This window comes from Terrapene carolina, unplaced genomic scaffold (genome assembly GCF_002925995.2).
Source record: "Terrapene carolina triunguis isolate 2854851 unplaced genomic scaffold, T_m_triunguis-2.0 Scaffold58, whole genome shotgun sequence".
Lineage (NCBI taxonomy): Eukaryota > Metazoa > Chordata > Testudines > Emydidae > Terrapene > Terrapene triunguis.
In genome coordinates, this window is record NW_020664409.1 from 8,936,447 (window position 1) to 8,961,479 (window position 25,033).

Sequence of the window (25,033 nt, forward strand, 5' to 3'; positions counted from 1 at the left end):
GGAACTGGGTATGAATAAAACCAGATTTGGGGGAGTGAGAAATTACTTTGAAATTCTGTCCATTGCCCAAATATTAGTGAGTTGTTTTTTTTTTTTTTTTAACAATTTAGGAAACCCTTCCTTTGCTGCTGCAGTTGGGGTTAAGTTGACTGGGCTTTACTGGATGGCCTGTTTCTTCCCCCTCCATTGCTGCCACTGCCAAGGGAAGAGGACGGCTTCTTTATACATCCTTTCTCACTGAAATGCTGTGGGGGAAGCACCTTTTTCCTCTTGCCAGCTGTACCCATATTGCCTCCTAATAATGGATTTTTTCTTAGAGTAGTCTGGAGGGACAGAATTCAGGTACTGTGGGATAAAGAGTCCTGAAGTTAAGATTGGCCTTCATATCAAAGTGTAAAACTCACTACTTCAGCTGCGGAAGTGGAAGAGGAGGTGGAAATCATGATCTACAAAGAAGGTGAAAGGAAAACAGACTTGACAATGGGAAGCATAAGAGTACTCTGAATGGCCATAATGAAAAGAGCTCAGATAACAGTGATGAAGGCAACATGAGAACCTAAGTAAGTGCCCAGTTGCCTCTTGGGGTACGTCTATACTTACCTCCAGGTCCGGCAGTAAGCAATCGATCTTCTGGGATCGATCCCGGAAGTGCTCGCCGTCGACGCAGGTACTCCTGCTCTGCGAGAGGAGTACGTGCAGTCGACGGGGGAGCCTGCCTGCCGCGTCTGGACCCGCGGTAAGTTCGAACTAAGGTACTTCGACTTCAGCTACGTTATTCACGTAGCTGAAGTTGCGTATCTTAGTTCGAAGTGGGGGGTTAGTGTGGACCAGCCCTTGGTCAAATCAAACTACAGTTATTGAAGATCCATAAGGTAGCTTCATGGCCAATTCATGAATAAGTTGCTGACTGTTAAAGTATATAAGACTTTTCCAGTTCAGCCTTTGGCAGGTGTCCATTAAAGTCCTAGACCCTTGTCTGAGAGAGTTCTGTACACTTTTGGAAAAATCCTATTATGCCATTTATTGCTTAAACATATAGTTCCAGTAACATTACAGGGCACAAAACAGAAAGGGGGTAAGCATGCTTTGCAAATGGCTGCTCAGAGTGATTTTTTTTATTAGATTTGTTTTTGACTGAACTTTAGCTACAAAAAGCAACAGAGTGTCCTGTGGCACCTTTAAGACTAACAGATGTATTGGAGCATAAGCTTTCGTGGGTGAATGCCCACTTCGTCAGATGCATCAGAGTAAAACCTGAAATTTGCTAACAAGCCCCTCTGCTTTCCCCTCCACCATACCTTCTTCCTGAGTATTGCCTCTTTCATTCTTCCACTGGCATTCTGCTACCTAGAGACCTCTCTGGTATCCCCAGAGTTTCCTGATTTCCTGTGAAGTCCTGAAGTTCCCAAATAAGTCTTTCTAGTGGCATAGGGTTTGCAAGGCCTCAGTGGGCAGCCAGAAGATACACGTTCTTTTATGCACAATGTATGAGCTACTCGAGACCCTTTTTTAAAGAGTTTGTGGATGGTATCAAGCATACTAGGTTCTTGAATAGTTGTTTTTGGCTTTGCCAAAAAAATGTTCAAGGACAAAGTCCTGTGATTCATATCTGGGAATGAGAGAACAAGGATGTTTGACTTAATACCACATGACTTTCTGGCTAAAACATTAGCACTACACTATCAGTAGAGCATACATTAAATGGATTCAGAACTGGGAGCTGACATTTTTCAAAGTAGTTGTCAGTAGGCGCCATCACTGAATCAGGGTGTTCTACAGGGATGGGTTGTAGGCCCATGGCTATTCAACATTTTCATCAATGATCTGGAAGTAAACATAAAATCACTGCTGATAAAATTTGTGGATGACACGAAAGTTGGCAATGCAGTAAATAATCAGGACAAGGCAGTCAGACAGAGTGATTTGGATTGCTTGGTAAACTGGACAGCCAAATGCATAGTTATACAGCTAGAAACAAGGAATGCAGGTCATACCTAAAAAATGGGGGATTGTATCTTGGAAAGCAGTGACTCTGAGAAGGATTAAGGAGTCGTAGTGGACAAGCAACTGAACATTAGCTCTCAGTGCTTGGCTAATGCTTGGATCCGCGAATGTATAAACGGGGAGTAGGGAGGTGATTTTTACCTCTACATATTTACTCCTGGGGGAATTCTGTGCCTAAAAATTCTGCACACAATATTTGAAAATTCTGCACATTTTAATTGTCAAAATAACCCTATGTAATCATGCCAGTTTCAATTAGTTTGGTAATTTATTTCAAAAATACCTGTCAGCAACTATGTCTGTAACAGTACAGACACAAAAAAATTCCCCCATGAGTAGAGCGTTAAAGAAACCCCTACGATAATGCTGTTCCTGTTTCTCTGCCCCCTCCCTTCCAGAGCCTAGCTGAGGGGCCAGACACCCGCACTGCCTACCCTCCAGAGCCCAGCTGTGGGGTGCCCCCCGCAGCCCAGATACCTGCACTGCCTAACCCAGACTCCACCTGCGGGGGTCCCCCTTCACCCCCTCCCACCCAGAGCCCCAAACCCAGACATCTGCACCCTCTACTCCCAGGCATCCAGAAGGAGAAACAGCCTGATGCTGGGTCTCAGGCTTGTATGGTGTTTCCTGCACACTGCCTCCTTCCTTCAAGGTGTGCCAGGAACTGCTGCTGCTGGGAGCCCTCCAGCTCCCTCCACCTGCCAGTGTCTTCTATCTGCGAGCTGGGGAGCTGGGCTCTGCCAGGTCCAGTATTCCCTAGTTGCAGCCAACAGCTCTGCAGCCCATTTTGGGGGAGGGGGAGGAAATTCTGTGCAGAACATTAATTCTGTGCAATTACATTGCACAGTGGCGCAGAATTCCCCCAGGAGTAACATTGCATTTGTGAGACTGATACTGGAATACTCTGTGCGATTTTTGGTGTCAACATTTAACAAAGGATGTTGAGACATTGGGGAAGGTGCAGAAAAGAGCCACAGAAATGGGCTGGAGAACATAATTTGAACTCTGAGTCTCTCACCATAATCTGTTTAGTTTAGCAAAAAGAAGAATGAAAAGTGACTTGATGACAGTATATAAGTAACTTCACATGGAGAAAATACTGTGTACTAAATGGCTCTTTAATTTAGCAGAGAAAGGTGTAACAAGAACCAGTGGCTGGAAGCTGAAGCCAGACAAATTCAAATTAGAAATTAGGCATAAGAACAGCCATACTGGGTCAGACCAAAGGTCCATCTAGCTCAGTATCCTGTCTTCCAAGTGGCCAATGCCAGGTGCCCCAGAGGGAATGAACAGAACTGGTAATCATCAAGTGATGCATTGCTTGTCGTCCATTCCCAGCTTCTGGCAAACAGAGGCTAGGGACGCCATTCCTGCCCGTCCTGGCTAATAGCCATTGGTGGACCTATCCTCCATGAATTTATCTAGTTCTTTTTTGAACCCTGTTATAGCCTTGGCCTTCACTACATCTTCTGGCAAGGAGTTCCACAGGTTGACTGTACATTGTGTGAAAAAATACTTCCTTTTGTTTGTTTTAAACCTGCTGCCTATTAATTTCTTTTGATGACCCCTGGTTCTTGTGTTATGAGGAGTGAATAACATGTTCTTATTTACTTTTTCCACACCAGACATGATTTTATAGACCTCTATCATATCCCCACTTAGTCGTCTTTTTTCCAAGCTGAAAAGTTCCAGTCTTATTAATCTCTCCATTTTTGTTGCCCTTTTCTGAACCTTTTCCAATTCCAATATATCTTTTTTTGAGCTGGGGCGACCACATCTGCACGCAGTATTCAAGATGTGGGCGTACCATGGATTTATATAGAGGCAATATGATATTTTCTGTCTTATCTATTCCTTTCTTAATGATTCCCAACATTCTGTTCACTTTTTTGACTGCCGCTGCACATTGAGTGAATGTTTTCAGAGAACTATTCACAATGACTCCAAGATCTCTTTCTTGAGTGGTAACAGCTAATTTAGATACCATCATTTTATATGTATAGTTGGGATTATGTTTTCCAATGTGTATTACTTTGCATTTATCAACATTGAATTTCATCTACCATTTTGTTGCCCAGTCACCCAGTTTTGAGAGATCCTTTTGTAGTTCTTCACAGTCTGTCTGGGACTTAACTATCTAGAGTAGTTTTATATCATCTGCAACAATTTTTAATAGTGAGAATGATTAACCACTGGGGGACACGCTCAAGGGAAGTGGTGGATTCTCCATGTCTTGCTGTCTTCAAATCAAGACTGGATGCCTTTCTGAAAGATACGCTTTAGCCAAACACAAGTTACATGGGCGTGAAATTTAATGGCCTGTGAGATACAGGAGGTCCACCTAAACTCATGATGGGGAGGGGGGAAAAAGGACAGAATCATTTCCTTGAAAAATGTAGGCTGAAAGGCAGGGCCGTCCCTAGCTATTCTGGGGCCCTACGCAGCCCCCCTGTGGGGGGGTGTAGGGCCCCAGGCCTCCACAGGGGAAAGCGGGGGGGTTGGCCCCAGGCTTCTGTGGGGGGGGGGGGCAGGCCCCCGGCCGCCACGGGGGGGGGGGGGGGGGCAGGGCTGGCTTTGGGGGCAGGAGGGAATCACCCCCCAACACTCACCAGTGGCGCGGCTGGGGCCAGGTCGCTGCACACCCGTCGCCGGTGAGTGCAGCCCCGGCCCTGCTGCAGAGCTCAAGGGAGTGGGGGTGGGAAGAGGTAAGGGGAGGTGGAGTGGGGGGGGGCCCTGGGGAAGAGCTGGAGCAGCACGCAGCTGTGCAGGGCACCAGGAAATTTGGTGCTGCAAATTTCCTGGCGCCCTATGCAGTTGCGTACTTTGCGTATGGTAAGGACGGGCCTGCTGAAAGGAGTGACCCATTTTCAGGATTACCTATACAATGATCTGGATTCAAAGCACCAACCGTAATTTCCAAGGGAAAAAAAACCTTCTTGCAATTCAAGTTAGCATTTCAGAAAAGAGACATGGTGCCCAGTTTAGAAATAAGTATTAGAGAACATAGCAAGTGGGTTGATTTGATTTTTCTGGGTCTGAGTCACTTTCTGAGATGTCCTTGCTAATTCTGATGTGATCTAGTAAGTGTTCTGCTTCATCTTTACAGAAGGAGTAATTTTACAAGTATGCTTCGTGGTTCAAAATAAAATGGCCACTTCCAGTTTTCTCCCCTTATCTTTATTTTGTCAGCATCCTAAAACAGTTCAGCTATTGCCCTGGATGGTAGAATGATAAGACTATTGGTTTAGAACGTGCATCATCGTGAAAACTTGGTACTTTCTTTATTCTGTGTGACATCACAAAGGAATAAAAACATCAACAGTTTTGCTCTGTACATGTCATTACAGTGATTTAAGCCAGCTCTTGCCAAACTACTCAGTAAAGTAAGGTTACATAGAACAATTACTTATTTTGAAGCAGAAAAAATGTATGAATTCCTCTAGTAAGTCCCAAAGTGTTTAGCCTCTCAAATAACTACCCAAAAGGATTAAGCGCATTCTGTAAGATCAAGTTAACTTTGTGGTCAAAGAAATCTTATGAAGAAATCTGCTGGTTAGCAACATAGTTGTTTTATTGATGACACAAGGTGGATGTGGCTGTCAGCCAAAACTGTCTTCAGGGCCATAGGTTCTGCTCTCTAGAGTTACTTCTGGTTTTATGGGCTTTAGAGGTAAAAACTTTATATTCCCTTATTCCCGTCAGCATTAACTTCTAGACTGATGATTGTTAGGCCTGCTCTTAGGCTTATTTTGCGTAAGAGCTTCTCCAAGATGTGTAAATCATATTTCTCATTTCATAGGCACTAGTAATGTATCTTTTGTTTCCCCGGGGTTTGATTTTGAGTAGGAGGACTAGGATGGTTGAGTCAGCTCCTTCAAGTTTGTATAGTTTCAAATCTTCTTTAATGTAACACTGTAGTACTTTTAATTTTTAAAATTGCACTCGCTCAGTGATCCAAGAATCCTACAGCTCTCTTGGCAAACCCAACAGTACAGTTATTGGAGGTGCAAATATTGCTTTTCAGTTTTAAGTTGTAATGATACGGCTTTCTTGAGGCAAAATAACCAATTAGAAACTCTGCTATAACTTCTAAAAAACCTTTCCTACAGCAAGTATGTCTCAACAACCCTCCACTCTGTCCTCTCCTCTTGTCTAGCTCTGTATTTGAAGTGGGAATCACTCATCTGTGCCTAGTCTCTCTCCTGTATGTTTTTGATAAGTTGCCCAGTGTCCTTTGGAATCTATAATCTTTTATTACTCTAAATGGATTCAAAGTACCTTGATTACTTTTGTGGAGTAGCTGTACATCTTTCGGCTCTTGTGGACATAGCTGAAGGTGGTATCTCAAAACAAAAAACGACACTTTCTGAGCTCTGACTTCTGACAACTATACCAGTTGCACAGGTAGTTAGATATCGGAGCTCTAATGCCTCTGAAAAGGAATTTTTTTAAAAACTTGTCAAATCGGGAGTGCAAGAAATCATTTCCAAGGGAAGGATTCCTTTCCTGTGTAGGCATCAGTGTACGATATGAACGTTGATGCACACTTTAATGTCAAAAACTTAGCATTCTTGTAGCTTTGCATGAGTACTTATATTCTTTCAGGGATAAAATTTTTTGGCTCCCTATAAATAAGGCTACGTTTTAGTCACAGATATTTTTAGTAAAAGTCATGGACGGGTCACGGGCAGTAAACAAAAATTCACTGCCTTGTGACCTGTCCATGACTTGTACTATATACCCCTGGTTAAATCTTGAGGAGGGGGCAGCCCAGGGGGTGCCGTGGGTTCTCAAGGGGAGAGGGGGGGAGGGGTTGGCAGGGTGCTGGCAGGCTCCCTACCTGGCTCTGCGCCTCCCCGTATAGGCGACCACCCTGAGCTCCTAGGTGGAGGCGCAGTCACACAGCTCTGCATGCTGCCTTCTCCCTGAGCGCCGGCTCTGCGGCTCCTATTGGCCACGGTTCCCGGCCAATGGAAGCTGCGGGGATGGTGCCCGCAGCCACAGAGCCCCCTGGCTGCACCTCCCCCTAGGAGCCAAGGAATGTTTCCACTTCTGGGGAGCCCCCCCGAGGTAAGTGCCACCCAGAGCCCTCATCCCCTCCTGCGCCTCAGCTCTGAGCCCCCCACCCAAACTTCTGCTGCTGCTGGGCGGCAGGGGGCGGTGGCTGCTGCAGAAGTCACAGAGGTCACGGAAAGTCACGGAATCCGTGACCTCCGTGACAAACTCGCAGTCTTTCCTACAAACAATCAGTGTGCCTCAGGCAATACATTCTCTGATCACAGCTATTTTGACTCTTGGCTTTGAGTCTGGAAGTTTGTGACTTCTCTTAAAAAAGAAAACCCCTCCAACTGAGGGCTTGTCTAGACTTAAAAAAAACCCTGCAATCATGTTAACCACATCAATGTTGCTACAATGGTTCAAACCCCTGCACCAGTGCAAAATGGAACTGGTGCCACAGTGGCTTACCCTGGCAATGTAAATTGCATGGATGCAGGCCCTGTCTTGCACCATTGTAGTGCATCTACAGTGTGTTTACTCTAGTGTAGCTACAAGAGTGCAAAAGACCCAGGTGACAGGGTCATATGTCTTGTAAGTATCAAATGTTGCTACTTCCATCTGTTTAAGTTTTCTGACTTCTTTTACGATGTTACACCCCAGGCAATAGCCAGCAAGCTAATGACTATCTTTCCTGAGAGTTCTGCTAATATAGTTAAGCAAGGTCAGAAAGGGACAAATTCCTACCTTCAGACTTGAGTGCCTGACCCACCAACTGACTTCAGTAGGAGTTGTGGGTTCATATCATTGGCCAACCAGTCCTCCATGACCTCGCACCATCTTCACAGAATTCCCTTGCATCAGAGGATCACCATCCTAGTAGAAAGTTTTGTAGGCAAGTGTGGGATTGGTTTTTAAAAAAACGACTCTTAACAGAGTTGTGCTAATTTCTATTCATTTAGATAGAAGTCACATAAGGAAACAGATGAAGTTCACAAACTTATTTTGAGTTCACAAGTCCAAGAGGCAAAAATAAACTCACAGACCATTGTTTTGAAAAGGACTACTTCATGATTACAGTTATTTTCTTGGGGCAAAACTAGTTGATTAAAATGATGAGGTTAGTTTCCCTTTTTGAAAGGGTGGAAATGTTGGTTGATGATGAATTTTAAAATGAAACATTGCAAGCAGTTGTTAGCCAATTGAGGCAATAGATGCCACTTCCATAAAATGTGTAAATTAGTTAACCAAATATGAAAGTGATAGTTAAACTTTGATGTAATTGGACGGGTTAAATTTAAAGCTAACCTGTGTCTTGCTTTGATCGTTACATATCTCTAGAGTAATCAAATAAACTGCACCCAGGTTTTTTTCCTCATGCCATCTAATTGAAAGTTCACAGGTAGGGCATGTTTGTTTCAGGGTTGATTCATGGTGACACATTCTTGACATTAATTACATTTGACACTCCTGAACTACATCTGGAGGTAGCCATCTTTCTGAAGTAATGTCATTTGGCAATTGCAGTGTGGGAGCTAATAAAAGATACACATTGCTTCGATATTGGCTCACCTGTTGGAAGAAAAACTTTAATGTTAGCCATTTCCAGCATGCTTTATGATTTAACAGCATCCTAGGCTTAGCTCTGCCTACCAGTCATCTACAGGAGCTTTGTATCATACAGTATGTCTATGCTGCATTGTAAACCTGAGCTCAGACTCAGATTTGAGCCCAACCACCCCCCTACTGTCCACACACACACCTGTCTGGCTCAGGGCCTAGGATCCACCTGAGGCATTGGGTCTGAGCCTGAGTTCCACTGAGACTCTTGTCTAAGCCTTGTCATTTTGCAGTGTGGGTCATAGGTGCTGGAACTACAGGTGTAGGGGTGCTGCTCCACCCCTTGGCTTGAAGTGGTTTCCATTATATACAGGGTTTATAGTTTGGTTCAATGGCTGTCAGCACCCCCACTATACAAATTGTTCCAGCCCCCCTAGTGCGGATGCAGCTCAAGATGTAGACCTGAGTCAGAGGGTCTGCATAGTTCTGTTTCCACTTGTTAACACAGTTGTGAGACCTGGGTCCAGCAATTGTAAACACATGTTTACAATGCAGTGTAGATGCTCAACTATGGGCTTGAGAAAACTTGAATCCACAAGCTCGGGTCCCGCAGATACGGGTTTACAATGCAGTGTAGACAGACCCAGACCGGCCAAGAACAGACCAATATCTGCAAGTACAGACCAATATTTCTAAGAGTTTTCTGTGGGTGTCCTGGCTTTGCACTAGGGAATCCTGGGATACTGATACAGCCTTCAGGGAATAGCTGACCACACAGCTTCCCTCCTCCTTCCCAAATTGTCTCCCTGCATTCTTGTTGCCCCACCCTCAGCAATGGTTCATGGGGAGTGGAAATAGAATGAGCAGTGCTGCTTTTTCCTCTCCCACCAGTAACCAAGGTTTCTCAGCCAGGTGCTAGTTGGTGGCGTCTCCCCTTCTTTATCAGCCTTGCTATTCTGTGTCGATTAACTTTCTGTAAGCTCTGTCTTTAGGGCTCCCACCTTAATGGTGTCAAACATGATTCCATTGTCAGCAAGATGATTGGCAATAGAACGAGGCTAGTGTAGCAGTTGTAGCATTGGACCATTTTCATGATTATCCAGGATGACACCTGTTTCTCATCTTGGGCTGTTAGATAGTGGAGAACTGTGTGCAGCTTCCTGAAAACCAATTTTCAAATTTCAACACAGAGTGCTAACTGAAGTCTTTACACTTAGTACAGTGGGGTATCAGGGCTTCCTGTAAGAATTAATTGTAACACATTCTGTGGGGGGAAAAAATGCAGTCGAGAACAGACTTCAGATGATTCATTTCCTGTGCAGCATAGGGTAAGTCCTATATGTGGGCCTGAAGCATTACTAGTACTTTGGTTTATTTATTACATAATCACAGACTTATAAGCTACATTGTCCCTCTTATTCTAGTGCTAATAATATTTCAGTTGTTTATTACACACCTGCAATTCAAGAAGGTGCAATATAAATTTTAGTAGTTATTAAGGCCTGGTCTACACTAGAAAATTAGGTCGGTTTAACTACATCTGTTGGGATGTGAAAAATCCACAACCCTGAGCGATGTAGTTAAGATGACCTAACCCCCGGTGTAGAAAGCGTTAGGTCAATGGAAGAACTCTTCCATCAGGTTAGCTACCGCCTCTTGGGGACATGGATTATCTACCCTGATGGGAGAAACTTTTGTTGGCATAGGTTGCGTATACACTGAAGCTCTGCAGGAGTGCAGCTGTGCCACTGTAGTTTTAAGTGTAGACAAGGCCTAACATAATGTAGCATTCTAGGGGATAACTTGCTCCCCTGGGTGTCAGGAAGACCCATAAGCCAAAAAGTGGTTGACTTCCAATGAATTTTCTGGCTTCCTAAATGTTTGAGGTCTAGTAGTTGGCATGATCATGGGTGTTAAACTAAGGGGGGGAGACAGCTAAAAGAAGAGGGACCTGTGCTGGCAGGCTCCCTACCCAGTTCCACGCCTCCTTGGAAGCGGTGACATCCCTCAGCTCCTAGGTGGAGGCGCAGTCACGCAGCTCTGTGCGCTGCCTTCTCCCTGAGCACCAGCTCCACCGCTCCCATTGGCCGGGAACTGCGGCAGCACACAGAACCCCCTGGCCGCGCCCCCCCAGGACCTGAGGGATGTCGCCTCTCCCGGGGAGCCCCCCTGAGGTAAGCACCACCCAGAGCCCTCACCCCCTCCTGCGCCCCAGGCCTGAGCCACCCACCCAAACTCCTGCTGGGATGGGGGGGGTTGGGGAGGGGCGGTGACCGCTGCAGAAGTCACAGAAAGTCACAGAATCCGTGACTTCCATGACCTCTGTGACAAACTCGTAATCTTACTCATTAGGCAGGAGAATCGGAAGTGAGAGAAGCTGGTATTGTGGGGGTTTCTGGAGCTCCCATCCTTTCCTGTGAGCAGCAGAACCTCATGGAAGAAGTGTCCCATACAGGAAAATAGTTACCCCAGTAGAAACAAAGGATAGTTCTAGGTGCTCATACCAGCTGACAGTACTGCAATCTAGGCAGCACATTATGCTGGAAATCCAGGGCGCATTAGTAGCCTTAGATTACAGAACTATCCAAGAAAATCACCAATTATAGGTCTAAAATAAATGTAATCTTTTTAACATTCTTCACTACTATATTTCCATTTTAGTTTGCATACTATTAATCCATATTAAAAAAACTAAAATTCCTTTTTAGACTGTCTTGTGATGTGAAAAGTATACACTACCACATCAGGTTGAGATGCATATTGTCAATGTACAGCAGAGATGATTACTGTAACTTCCTAGATATGTCCAATCTGTATTGTACTGTAACAACTGTTTGACAGGTGATCATATCTGAAGCTAACTTGTTCAGCTACTTTAGAGAGGGTCTACGGTTCTGGAGATAATCATACCAAACTTACTGAACTTGAAAGTATAAAGTTTTTTCTGATAGCCACCTGTGTAAATTCAACTTGGGAACTAAATGCTATTGTTGGGTTCTTCTGGCATACGTCTCATTGCCATGAAGATTCTTTAGCTGAAATTTGGGATAAAATTTTCAAACCTGTGTGCCAAAATTAGATGCCTAATTCCATATTTAGGCACCTAAGGGGAGGTCTACACTACAGCCAGGATTGACACTCTGAGATCGATCCACCGGCGGTCAATTTAGCGGGTCTAGTAAAGACCCACCAAATCGACTGCAGATCGCTCTCCAGTCGACCCCTGTACTCTACCCCCGACGAGAAGAGTCAGGTAGGTCGATGGGAGATTTTCTCCCATCGACCTCCTGTGTTGTAGACCCGCGGTAACTCGACCTAAGGTATGTCTACTCCAGCTACGTCATTCACATAGCTGGAGTTGCATAGCGTAGGTCAACTTACCGCGATAGTGTAGACATAGCCTAAGTGGCCTCATTTTGAGAGGTATTGTATAACCTTAGTTACAGGTGTTAAAATTATGAAAATCAGGCCATTTTATCAGTGTAACTGCATGGATTTTAGCTATATGAGGGCAACTGCTAATGAAGACGGGCTGCAGCTGCTCAGTGTGGAATTTTATACCAGTATAGCTTAATTTGGTAAATTTACCTGTGGTGCCTATTTATGGAATTAGGAGTCTAATTTAGGCACACGTGTTTGAAAACTTTGGCCTGAATTAACAGTTCCTTATATACAAGCTACAAAAGAATTCAGTTCCATCCGCCACAGCTGTACGCTACTGGACACTACTGTCCTAATAAGCGATGGTCACATAAATACCACCCTATACCGGAAACCTACTGACCGCTACACTTACCTACATGCCTCCAGCTTCCATCCAGGACACACCACACGATCCATTGTCTACAGCCAAGCTCTAAGATATAACCGCATTTGCTCCAATCCCTCAGATAGAGACAAGCACCTACAAGATCTCTATCAAGCATTCTTAAAACTACAATACCCACCTGCTGAAGTGAAAAAACAGATTGACAGAGCCAGACGAGTACCCAGAAGTCACCTCCTATAAGACAGGGCCAACAAAGAAAATAACAGAACACCACTAGCTGTCACCTTCAGCCCCCAACTAAAACCTCTCCAGCGCATCATCAGAGATCTACAACCTATCCTGAAAGATGATCCTTTACTCTCACAGATCTTGGGAGACAGACCTGTCCTCGCTTACAGACAACCCCCCAACCTAAAGCAAATACTCACCAGCAACCACACATCACTGAACAAAAACACTGACCCAGGAACCTATCCTTGTAACAAAGCCCGATGCCAACTCTGTCCACATATCTATTCAAGTGACATCATCATAGGGCCTAATCACATCAGCCATACCATCAGGGGCTCGTTCACCTGCACATCTACCAATGTGATATATGCCATCATGTGCCAGCAATGCCCCTCTGCCATGTACATTGGCCAAACCGGACAGTCTCTACGCAAAAGAATTAATGGACACAAATCTGACATCAGGAATCATAATACTCAAAAACCAGTGGGAGAACACTTTAACCTGTCTGGCCATTCTATGACAGACATGCGGGTGGCTATCTTAAAACAGAAAAACTTCAAAAACAGACTCCAACGAGAGACTGCTGAGCTGGAATTGATATGCAAACTAGACACAATCAACTCAGGATTAAATAAAGACTGGGAATGGCTGAGCCATTACAAACATTGAATCTATCTCCCCTTGTAAGTATTTTCACACTTGCTTCTTATCAAACTGTCTATACTGAGCTATCTTGATTATCACTTCAAAAGTTTTTTTTCTCTTACTTAATTGGCCTCTCAGAGTTGGTAAGACAACTCCCACCTGTTCATGCTCTCTGTATGTGTGTATATATATCTCCTCAATATATGTTTCACTCTATATGCATCCGAAGAAGTGGGTTGTAGCCCACGAAAGCTTATGCTCTAATAAATTTGTTAGTCTCTAAGGTGCCACAAGTACTCCTGTTCTTTTTGCGGATACAGACTAACACGGCTGCTACTCTGCAACACAGTTGTAGTGACTCTGCAGTGTGAAAAGTAACTGATTGTTATGAGAAATAAGCAAACAGCTTGGTCAGTACACAAAGGAGTTGTCGGAGAGCCATTTGTATGGAGTCACGTCTCTGAGCACAGTTTTACTTTGAAACACTCAGTTTTGTTTTCTCTTTTTACTGGTTAAAAAGATCTTGACAATTTTGTAAGCTGTATCTCTCTCAAAATATTTATCTTTAAATGCCTAGTGTTTGTCATTAAAACTGTCAGGCAAATCAGGTAGTTTGACTAATGTGTAAGATTTTAGCCTAGCTAGAGATCTTCCCTGTCTTACAAGGCATTTAATTTTGAAGGAACTCATTTTTCTGTGGTTACCAGAAATAACACTGACTCATACTCATTTTCATGGCTGGACTACCTGCAAACCTTCATTACCAATATGTATTATTTTCCTAAGTGAAGTGCCATTTCCAGCTCCTTCCTTAAAAGAACTGTATCTAGCAAATATGTTTGGTAAATATCCCTTTCTCCCTATGCAATCCCTGTGTAGACTCTAAATAGATATATTTCAGAACACAATTTAGTTTATGGTGAAAACATAGTTCATGTGAAAACAATTGAGAAGTATCCCAGCCAATTACATTTTATTTTCTACTTTTCTCATGAATCTTCTTTCTCACATTATCAGAATTGAAATGAAGGATAGCATGGTACGATTTATTTGTTGTACCTGTGACTGTACCTAAACTTGTGACTGTACATGGACCACTGAGAGAAACTGTTTCTGTAGGAGAATTGAAATAAAAATTCCCTCTTCCTTCCAAGAGCTTAGAGTGTGAGATTTCAAATTTATCTCATACCTACTGAACAGGGGCCGATACAGAATATGGAGCCACCACTCAAAGTTCAAAGGCAGTAACTTGGTAGTCGTCTTCTCATCTCTCCACTAGCCCCACAATAACTTTAACAGTTTTCCATTTGAGCTTTTTGCTCATATTGGTTGAACTGTATAGCTAATGGATCACCGTAACTTCTTCTGGAGAAGGCTCCCTTCTCTCTCCCACCTCCCAGTGAACTCCTAAACACCCTGGGCCACTTACATATGTTTGCAGGTAATTCTTGTTTCCTCCTGTCACTTCTGCTTTTGTCTGTTAAATCAGTCTTGCTGTCTGTGGCAGTGATGGTCATGCCTTTGTACAAGCTGTATTCTGAGTCCCTCCCAGAAAGCTCTATTCTAAGCCTTCTGTTCACTCTCTTTCCCACTGCTGCATCTCCACCCCCCGATTTTATTTTCCTCTGTCCTCTTATTTGTTTTATGATGCTGTCCAGCTCCATCCTTTCTGTCTTGTCTTTCTCAGTTGCAAGGTGAGCAAAGCCATTCAGCTGTGATAGTGTTGAAGGCATGTAGTTTTTTGACATGTCTTAATGAGTTCATTGCACTTCAGCACTAGCCACCCCAATTGGTATGATAGAGAAAGAGTTTACACAACCTTCCATTTCTAATAAAACATCCTCAAAAGAACTTGACATTAAGAAATTCAAGTAGCTCTGGACTCCGAGTGACAAACTGCACACCTCTGTGTCCTTTGCAAAACAATACATCTTAAAATACATCTCGTGAATCAAGTCTAAAGAAAAATTATTTTCCAATGAGTTTAACGACTTACTCCTTTGACTCTCGTAAAGTTATATTTTTAAGTTGGCTAGGATGGAGGAAACCAAATAGAGTAGATACCTCCTGGAATCCCTCGCATAAAACAGAATCTTGAAAAGTGACTAATCAGATGGGAACTTCAAATGTATTTCAGCAGGGAGACTGCTTTGACCTGCTTCATTGTTGACCTGCTCATCTAGAGGGCCTTTGGTTTTGCTCCTTTCAGATTCATCTGTCCTTGAGTTTTTTGGTTTTAAGATCATCTTTGGCATCTCTGGCTTTGTTGGTTTGTAACTCATCTACAGGGTCTTCAGTGTTGCTGATTTCAAGAAAAGTTTATCTTGAAATACGATCAGCTACTACTACAGGTACAACTTCAATGGTATGCACAAATCATTTTCCTGACTTAAGCATGAGTCTGTCATTGTTTGCTGAACTGAGGTGCAATTCTTGACTTTACGCCAGACTTCAGGATTTGATCAGGAAGTTTACAGAATGATAGCTTCTGCTGCTTAGGATCTTTAGAGTAGTTTGTTAATAACAATCTTTTTCTTTCTAAAACCAGACTTGCATTTGTATTTATGGTTTTCATTTTAAAATACCTTCCGGTATGAGAATAACTAAGTTGGAAGTATAGGCCTAAATAAAGTGTGTTTTTGTGCTGCTGAATTTTATCCTTCAGCTGTGAGGGTAATCCTAAACATGCTGTTTTTCCCCCCTGTGCAGAATCTAGTAGAAATAGGCAGACCTAGAGTGGGGTGGGCTAGGGAGAAGTCACAGCAGGCAGACACATCTCTCAGTGTCCCACAGCAAGAGGAGGCTATGGAAACACACGACTTTTCCCAATAGCAGCCCTGGCAGTGCTGGAGCATGCCCAGGTAGGAAACGTCTGCTGCTACCAGACACTGGGCTGGCCATGCTCAAATGTTGTGCGATTTTGCAAAGGCACTGCAGGACAGGTGGGTGTGGGTCCCCTGAAACTCCTATAAAAATGGCTGATGGCCAGGGGTGGTGTTAGACACATGCAGCCTATGCAATTGCATCAACCCTGAGTCACCCTTGCCATGGTGACTGACTCAGTTACTGGCTGGTCAAGGAGGCTGGGAGTGGGGAGGGTAAGCTGGGAATAGGACTTGAAAAGGGAAATGGGGAGTGGAGTAGAAACCAGTTGGTTGGTGGTAACAGATGACAGTGATTCAATGAGGTGGGGCTCCAGAATCAAATGGGGGAGGAGATGGCAGTAGCAGATGAATAGCTGGAGCAGCAGTCAAGGGGCCCATGAACTTTGGAGGGCCCCTGCAGGCTCGGAGCTGTTCAGACACACAATAGGCTGCTGGCACCATTGTTTGCAGCCTGCTGCAGTGCACTGGTCCCCACTGTTCACATTTGAATTTTCCCACAAGTGGGGCCTCCAAAACAGTTATTCTGCCACAAATTCTGAGGAGTGAGACCGCCAATGGCAGAGCTTCTGTTTTGGTCGGAGGCCCATCCTCCCTTTCCATTGCCCAGGCACATTCAAATGCAGGTAGCAGGAATCGGCACGCTACTCTTCCTGGCAGCTTTGACTCTAGCTCTGGTGGCAGCAGCAGCGATGGTTCGCTGCTCTGCCTCCCGCAACAGCAGTTCTGACTTTGGCAGGTGCAGTGGTGATGGCTCTAGTGGCAGCAGCACTCGTGCGGGGCCTGGAGCAAAGGGAGCAGATGCCATGGCATGGAGCTGGGCTGAGAGGAGTGAGTTTATTTGAATGTGGGACACTCGAGGGAGCCCACAAATAAAACCTACCCAAGGGCCCATCTTTTTGTTGTTCTGCCACTGGGAAAAGATGGCAGGGGTGTGCGTGTGAACCAGATGGAACCCAAGTCAACATTTGCTGACCCTGCTGATGGTTAAATCTGCCACTGTCCCATAGCTCTCGTTGAATCACTGTCTTCTGTTTCTCTCCCCGTCAGCCAACTGGCTTCTATTCCACTCCCCATTTCCCGTTGCCAAGTCCTATTCCCAGCCTATACTCCCAACTCCCAGTCTTCTTGCCCAGTCAATTCCAGTATCTCTCCCTGCATCTGTCTCACCACATTCCTTGTCCTAGTCTACTCTTTTTCCTTTCCTTAATCTCACTTTTGTCCCTTTTCCAATCACATCAGACTACTAATTTGCTGTCAAACTCGGGGGATGTATCTAGTGGGGTTTCGCAGGAGTCTGTCCTGAGTTCGGTACTATTCAATATTTTCATTAAAGACTTGGGTAATGGAAGGGAGGGTATGCTTATAAAATTTGCACATAACACCAAACTGGGATGGGTTGCTCCACTTTGGAGGACAGGATTAGATTTAAAAATGACCTTGGCAAATTGGAGAATTGGTCTGAAATCAACAAGATGAAATTCAGTAAAGACAAGTGTAAAGTGCTACACATAGGAAGTGCACAACTACAAAATGGGGGAATAACTGGCTAGGCAGTTCTACTACTGAAAAGGATGTGGGGGTTGTAATGGTTCACAAAATGAGTCAGTAATGTGATGCAGCTGCTAAAAAGGCTAATAACATTCTGGGTTGAAATAACAAGATTGTCATATGTAAGACACGGGAAGTAATTGCCCCACTCTACTCAGCACTGGCAAGGCCTCTGAGTTGGTTCCAGTTCTGAGCACCACACATGGAAGTCAGATTTGGACAAAGACAGGAGGTGGGGAGGGGGGAGGAAGAGACCTGATAAAGAGGATGGTGATCAGTTGTTCTCCATGTCCACTGGGGTTGAACAAGAAATAATTTGCAGCAAGAGGGATTAAGGTTAGTCATTTGGAAAATGTTCTAAGTATAAAGATAGTTAAGCACTGGAATAGGCTTTCAAGGGAAGTTGTGGAATCCCCATCTTTGGAGGTGTTTAAGAACAGGTTGAACACCTGTCAGGGATGATCTGGGATACTTGGTTCTGCCTCAGTGCAAGAGGCTGGACCTCTGAAGGTCCTTTCCAGCCCTATCTCTCCATGATTCTATATTTTCTTGTCCATGCTGCATGAGTGCCAGTAGTCACCGAAGCAAAGGAAAGACAAGCTCCCTGCTTTCCATTCTGATGGCCAGCCTGGAGCAGCAGTTACAGGGAAAATACTTCTGAGCCCTTGTAGCCGTAGGCTGGAGTGTGCTCAGATGCTCTGTGGGGATGGTATGTGTGCAATCCAGGCGTATGCAGGAACTGTGAGGGGATGGAGCATGCTCAGTGAGGGAATGTAACTGCTAAAATCTAAAGTCTGTACTTAAAATATGTGAACTGCAGTTTTTCATAGGTTTATAACTTGGCCAAATGTGGGTGGATTTTCAGAGGGATGGCAAAAGGCACATCCCTGACCGAAAGGCCACTCCCCTGCCAAATTTAATCTCCCTGCTTGAAAGCATGGGGGCATTAGAGCTTCTCTCTTTTTTTGTAACGTGGGCAAAACATATTTTCCCTTAGCCTAATTCTTGGAAAAGGCTAAATTGTTTTGGCTGAAATTTTCCAAAACAATCCAGCCTTAGGCAGAAATCCCACATGTAAAATTTCAGACCAAGTGGCTAAAATTTGGCGAACTTATAAATAACTGAAAACAGGGGTTTATAATGGAAGTGTAAGTCAATTTTAAATATAGATGGTATTTGTGAGCCTGGCTATAATCTGCAGCACAACACTAGAAATTTATCTTTCAGCTCAGAGTGCTCATTGTTTTTTCATATAGATGTATTACTGTACTTGATTCTGTCCCCAGTGGATGCTGCTACGTTGTCAGGGCCGGCTCCAGGCACCAGCCCACCAAGCTGGTGCTTGGGGCGGCACCTGGAGGCGGGCGGCGCTGCGCTCCGGCCCGAGAGCGGAGCCCCGGCCGGGCTCGCCGCCCTCCCCCCAGCGCAGCCTCTGGCCGCCGGGGAGAGCGGAGCCCCGGCGGGGCTCGCCGCCCTCCCCCCGGCGCAGCCTCTGGCCGGAGCGGCAAAAAAGCCTGGGGCGGCAAAAAAGCCAGAGCCGGCCCTGTACGTTGTTTGCTTTTTTAAAAAAATGGGGGTGTAATTCCCCTTGCTCTGCCAGAGGCAGCACAGGAGCTTTCATGTAATGCAGTCTGCTTTAAAAATAAATAAATCCTCTAATTCATTCTGGTGGATCTTTTAATGCTAGAACTCCAGGTAATCTCAGTTCCTAATGCCCTATTCCTTTCTGATTGGATCTGATAATGTTTTGGAAAGGCTCCACTGATTGTTCAGGAATCCCACAGTGTGATAAATTTCAGTACTACAATGAGCCACATGGGGGGCGGGAGGGGAATCATTTCCCTTGTTTTTGGGGAAAAAAGGATAAACCTTAGTCTAGCAGCTATTAGTGTCCATTCCCAACCTTAAAAGACTACTATGATGATAGTAACATCTGGAGCTTCTTTACCTAGCATCTTTCATCAGTTCTTTCACATTTCTTCATATATTTTAATAATAAAATATTTTAATAATATCTAATGTATCAGTACCTCTTAGTGCTTTCCATTTGACTGTCTTAAAGTACCTACAAAGCAGCCATGAATGATTTAGGAATTCAGCATCCCTGTGTTATCTTCATTTTACAGATTGGGGAATAAGCATAAATATTAAGTAACTTGTGCAGTGTCTCAAATGGAAGTCTGTGGTAGAGTTGGGAATAGACCCCAGTGTAGAGCTGCAAGTAGAATGAATATCTGCTGAATTTCTCTCCTGTGTGTTTGAACCACTCCTTAACAAGGACATCAGGGATCCAAATGTCTGTCTTTAACCCTATTCTCCACCACTTCAGTTAGTTTCCCTTGATTTACTATATGCAGTTGCATCAAATCTTCCTTGCTTTCACTAGGATTCCTAGGGTGTTTCTTTGGGCTCCTGTACAACTTAAGAAGCATTCTATGTACCTTATGTAAGCATCTATCAAAGCTGAAGACTTACTGACCAACTTTCAGAGTCTGATTCCTTTTTCAAACAAGCAGTTTTTATTTTATTTGCAGATTGATTAATAAGGTAATTAGAATCTACCTGGCTCTGACTGTCGCTGCAAACTGCTGCTTCAAAAAGAGAGGCCTGACTTAAAAAATAAAAATTTGTTCCCTCCATGTTTTTAGCAGAGGTCTATCCTATACTGGTTTCTCTGGATGTCTCTTGGGAGAAAGAAGCTGACCAGGGTAGACATTTTATTGTTATCTGTAGGTTTGTTGACTGAGACCTGATAAAATTGTGGCTGCTTTTTTACGTTCTGTCAATAGGAAAACTTCTGAGTTAAAAATTGGCCTACACTGAAGTACTAAGAACGGGAAAAGCTATATTAAAAAAAGTGCAAGAGTATGAGCTTAGTATGAGCTTGAAGGAAAACTGCCTTTTTCTAGTTAGTCAAATATTATCTTCTTCACTTCTAAAACAAAGGGCACAATTATTGTCCCTTGCAGAAAACCCAAGTATACAAGTTTTGTATGGAGGATGGGGGAAACAGAGTGTCCTTTGCCCCACCTAAAGCTGAAGCGAAGAGTAGCTCTGGTCATCTATGTACTGCTGGTCTTTGTAGTTTGTGAAGTAATGTAACTTCTTTACCAGAACTCCCTTCAATGCAGCTTGAGGGAGCACTGCCCCATAGCATGTCCAGTGGTGAACAGTGGGGTCAGTGTTTTGTTCACATTTTCTTCTTGGCCTGTTCCTTCTTGTAGTGGAACCATAGAGGTTCCAGTGCTCTTTGGACCTTGAATGCCAATGACAGGATGGCAGGATTTGACTGTTAACCAGATGAGACACACTGACTGATTTTTCCCTCCAAATAGTCATATGGTGTCACATTCTGAGGTTCAATCTAGACCAGTGAAGGGTTGTTTCACACCAGCCACACAACCGTGGGTGCCTCTCAGCATTTTGCTGTTGTAGCTTCCAACCTAGACCACTCACAAACAGACTACCAGCATGCAGGTCACACTCTGAGTGTCGGTGTATAGCTACAGCCCTGGTCCACCAGCTCTGACCCCAGTAGCCTGTTAGCCACATTCCAGTCACAATCTGGCTTCCAGCAGCCCTGGTTACTACTTGCAGGGTGACCCCAACACACTGAGTCTAGAATTTTCTCCCTCTCCTGGACAGTTCAGATATTAAAGGTCCGTTGCCCTTTAAAGGGTCAGTATTCAACAGTTTGCTTCTTTAACTGGAGTTACCAAACAGTTCAATTTAAACACAGCACTGGATTAGTTTAGTTTAAAAATAAAACAAGTTTATTTAATTACAGAAAGGAGGTTTTAAGTGAGTACAAGTATAAGGTATTAAAGTCAGAAATGGATACAAGAAAAATAAAGATAAAACACTTCCTTGTAGCTAAAACTTAACAAACTAGACTTGGTTCAAAGTCAAATCCTTACCATAGGTTCCCAGCAACATGGATGACCAAATTCTCAGGTCAGGATCTCCCTCCAAAGTCAAAGGGCTGGTTTCTTTGTTGTCTTAGGTGAAACAGAGAGAGACTGGGGTGTTTTTGGCCCTCACTTTTGTAGTCCAGTCACCCTTTGAAATGCATTTTCCGGAGGGTTACTCCTCAATAAAATTCATTCCAGCTGTGAAGAAGGAGGCATGGAGTCTCTTGGTGAAAGAGGTTCCATGTTGTTGTTTGCTAAAATGCAGATCTATCTGTTTCTGCCTCTCTTTTTTGCCAAAGATTGGCCACTTGACCAGTGATTGCCCATTAACTTTAACACTTGACTAAAGGCATCAGCTTGTCCTTTGTTGTTGAGAAATCGGTTTAACTGCTCCCCAGACTTGTCTGGTAAACACATTGTAGTCATAATTTCAGCTCATGTTCATAACTGTTAGTACGCATTTCATACATATACAACACAAGAATATTGATGATCCACGTCTTAGTTTTTTCATACTTTACAAGCCATATTTTGCACAAAGATTATTACAATAATGCATAGGTGTGTGAATATAATGGTGCTTTTGGTCACAATAAGTTTATTTATTTTTTTTAGAAAAACAAACAAAAGGGAGTCCCTAAATGCTTAAGAAAACTGATTTTTTTTTTTATATGGGAGCAACTAAGAGGAGTATCAAACTAATTATTAAAATTGTCTCAAAGTTTCTGATCTAGAAAAATATATGAATAACCTGATTTTTCAAAAGCAACTTCTGAATTAATCTGCCTCAATTGTTGAATGTCAATCTTGAGATCCCTCCAAAGGGGGCTTGATTTCAGAAAATGCCGAACATCTACCCTCTGAAAATTAGACTCCTTTAGGGTGCCTCAAGTTGGGGACACAAAATCATTAGTCAAGTGAAATGAGCAACGAAACCCTTGGCCTACAGCCTTACTACAATAGAGGAAACTGAGAGAACACACTGTTTCAACCACTTTTGGATCTTTATCAAATATGGGATATGCAAAAATACACTTCCCATCTGAAGTATAATATGTCTGGCTTGCAATTAAAACAGTCTAAAAAGGATTTGCTGAAACTGCTTCTTAAAATACTTATTTACCAAGCTGTTTTACTCTTCTGAATATCCAGAAAATGTTCTTAAAAGTCTTATTCCATATCCTATACAAATCCTTTGTGTTCTCCAAAATAACTCTCTGAAGTAGTATCTGTGCTAATTGCCAGAGAGCCATAGTCCTGCTCTGCCTGTGTATACATATAGTGCTATATAGTCAGTGTTAACTGACAAGACCATTCTGCTGTTTTAAACACCTTCTGAAAAACACACAAACATGCAGTACTATTGGAAGCAGCTAAAAGATGCTGTTTGAATAACCATGGTTGGTACTTAGTAATATAAAGTTCAGAGGAGAAGGTTGTAGGGTGTTAGCAGGCAAGTCCTTAAAGAAAGCTCCTATTTGCTATATATTCTTAGATATGCTTATGTAAACCTTCCGTTGGCTATGGCCACTACAAATCTCTAAATTGTTTTCCCTAAAATATTTGCAAAATCTGTGGGGCTGGAGAAGGAGAGAGCCAAGGATTAGTTAGCAAATTCATTCCACACAAAACATGTGTTGATGTTTAAAACTATTCAATAATATAATTATTTCATGAAGTGTTGTTTAAAAGGAAAAAAAACTCTCCCCACCACATATTCCTGAGATCTTTCATTCTTCTCTTAACACAATCCCTGTGGCCTGGTTTTGCTGTATCCTGAAGTGTCTCCCTTTCTCTCCCTGCCTGCCTCCCTCCATCCCCGAGTCCTCGGATGAAGAAACAAAAATTTTAAAAACCAAGTGAGTTTTATCTCGTTCCTGTGTAATATCTTTGTCAAATTAATCCAATCACACAGGCTAAAGTCTATTAGCAGGATGTTTCTGTTAACAACAACATTTTAAATGGCCAGGCTTGGATTGCAGAGTTAATGCCCTATTGAGATGAACAGAGGCAACTCCGACCTTTTTAGAGAGCTGTTGTTTCAGGATGTCTGGCTGCAGCAGCATACTTTTGTCTGTGCTTGTGAGGAAATGTAGGATAGCTCACTTGCAGTTATGTCATCTGTGAATTAGTCCCCTACCCTCTTAACTCAAAGATAAATATAACTCAGAGCAGCTTGTGAATTGTGTGTCTGTGTTGTGGGGTAAGATGAACCTCTGTGCCTTGACTCTAATGTTAATGAGCCTTAGGTTCACAAAGGGAGTCCAACACAAAGATGTCAGTTATCAAAAAGTAAATACAAATTGAATATATTTAGAGCTCTCTGAGACAAACCAGTAATAAAATGCACACATTAAAAAAAAATAGAAGAAAAATATCACTATTTACAGCTCCATAACGGAATGTGCAGTCCTGCTTTGGGCCAGAGCAGATTTTTCTAGGATACAGTTCTCTGGTGTTCGATTATTTGTCAGTCTGTTTTAAATAAATAAAATAAAGTACTCTGAATCATAAAATCTAGTTGTATTAGCCCCATTTTTTGGAAACAGCTATGCAGGCAAATTTTGTTAGAAACGGGTTTTACCTTCCCATTTGTGTGTATTCAAGTTAATGCTCCTCTTGTTAGGATAATGAATCAGCTATCCCCAGGTCCAATTTCAGTGGCTAATGGCATGACATGGAATTGCTTCCAAAATTAATAGTTCAGGTATCTAGGAACAGGATTCACACTAATGATGATGTTTTATGTTGTTTGTCTATCTTTATATTGCTATCTAATTCAGCAGATCAGTCTTGTCAGAGTTTCAGCCATCTCTTTCATTTCTTGCAAGGTTGTACACAGCTTTACTTCTTCATACGTGAACACATTGGGTAGACAGTCTTCAAACAGCCTTTTTCTGATGCTGTCACTGGTCCATTTTCTCCAGTCTGGGTTTCAGAATAAATTTTTATATATTCTAGTTCACTTGGTAGGCTAAACTGAATGGTTGTCTTCTTGATTAAGGCAAAAATAATCCAAGATGATGGCAAGACTCTTTCAAGATGGCCAGATTTCCTTCTTTCTCCCATGCTTAGACATTTTACTTCTTGGTGCCATGTTCATTGTAGCACTGCTGTAACTTTATTATTGGTATTTGTGAACTTCTCATAGCTACCAAGTCAGATGGTGCACGTGAAATCTAATTTACACAAATATAACTTGGCGCAGTCTTCTGATGATACACAGAATCCTAAAAAAATGTTTCACTAAAAATGTAGCTGTACAAGTAAGTCATTGTGTGTATTTGCGAGCTCACCCTTAATGTTACACTCTGTGCTGTAACTAGAACTCTTAATACAGTGGTAGGTAGAAATATTTTTAGATCTCTGACATATAGTGCAAGAAAGTCAAACTTCGCTAGATACTATCCTAGAAATATGTCCCTAACTCAGTTTTCTTTTAAAATTAAAAGATCTACTTGCTTATTCAAATGTAGCCATCA

At 43.1% G+C, this 25,033-nt stretch overlaps 1 protein-coding gene across 3 annotated transcripts in view; it reads left to right on the forward strand.

Annotated features, from left to right (window-relative positions):
• Nucleotides 1–25,033, forward strand: part of E2F3 (E2F transcription factor 3) — a 56,629-nt gene that overhangs the window by 16,969 nt on the left and 14,627 nt on the right. The window lies entirely within an intron of this gene.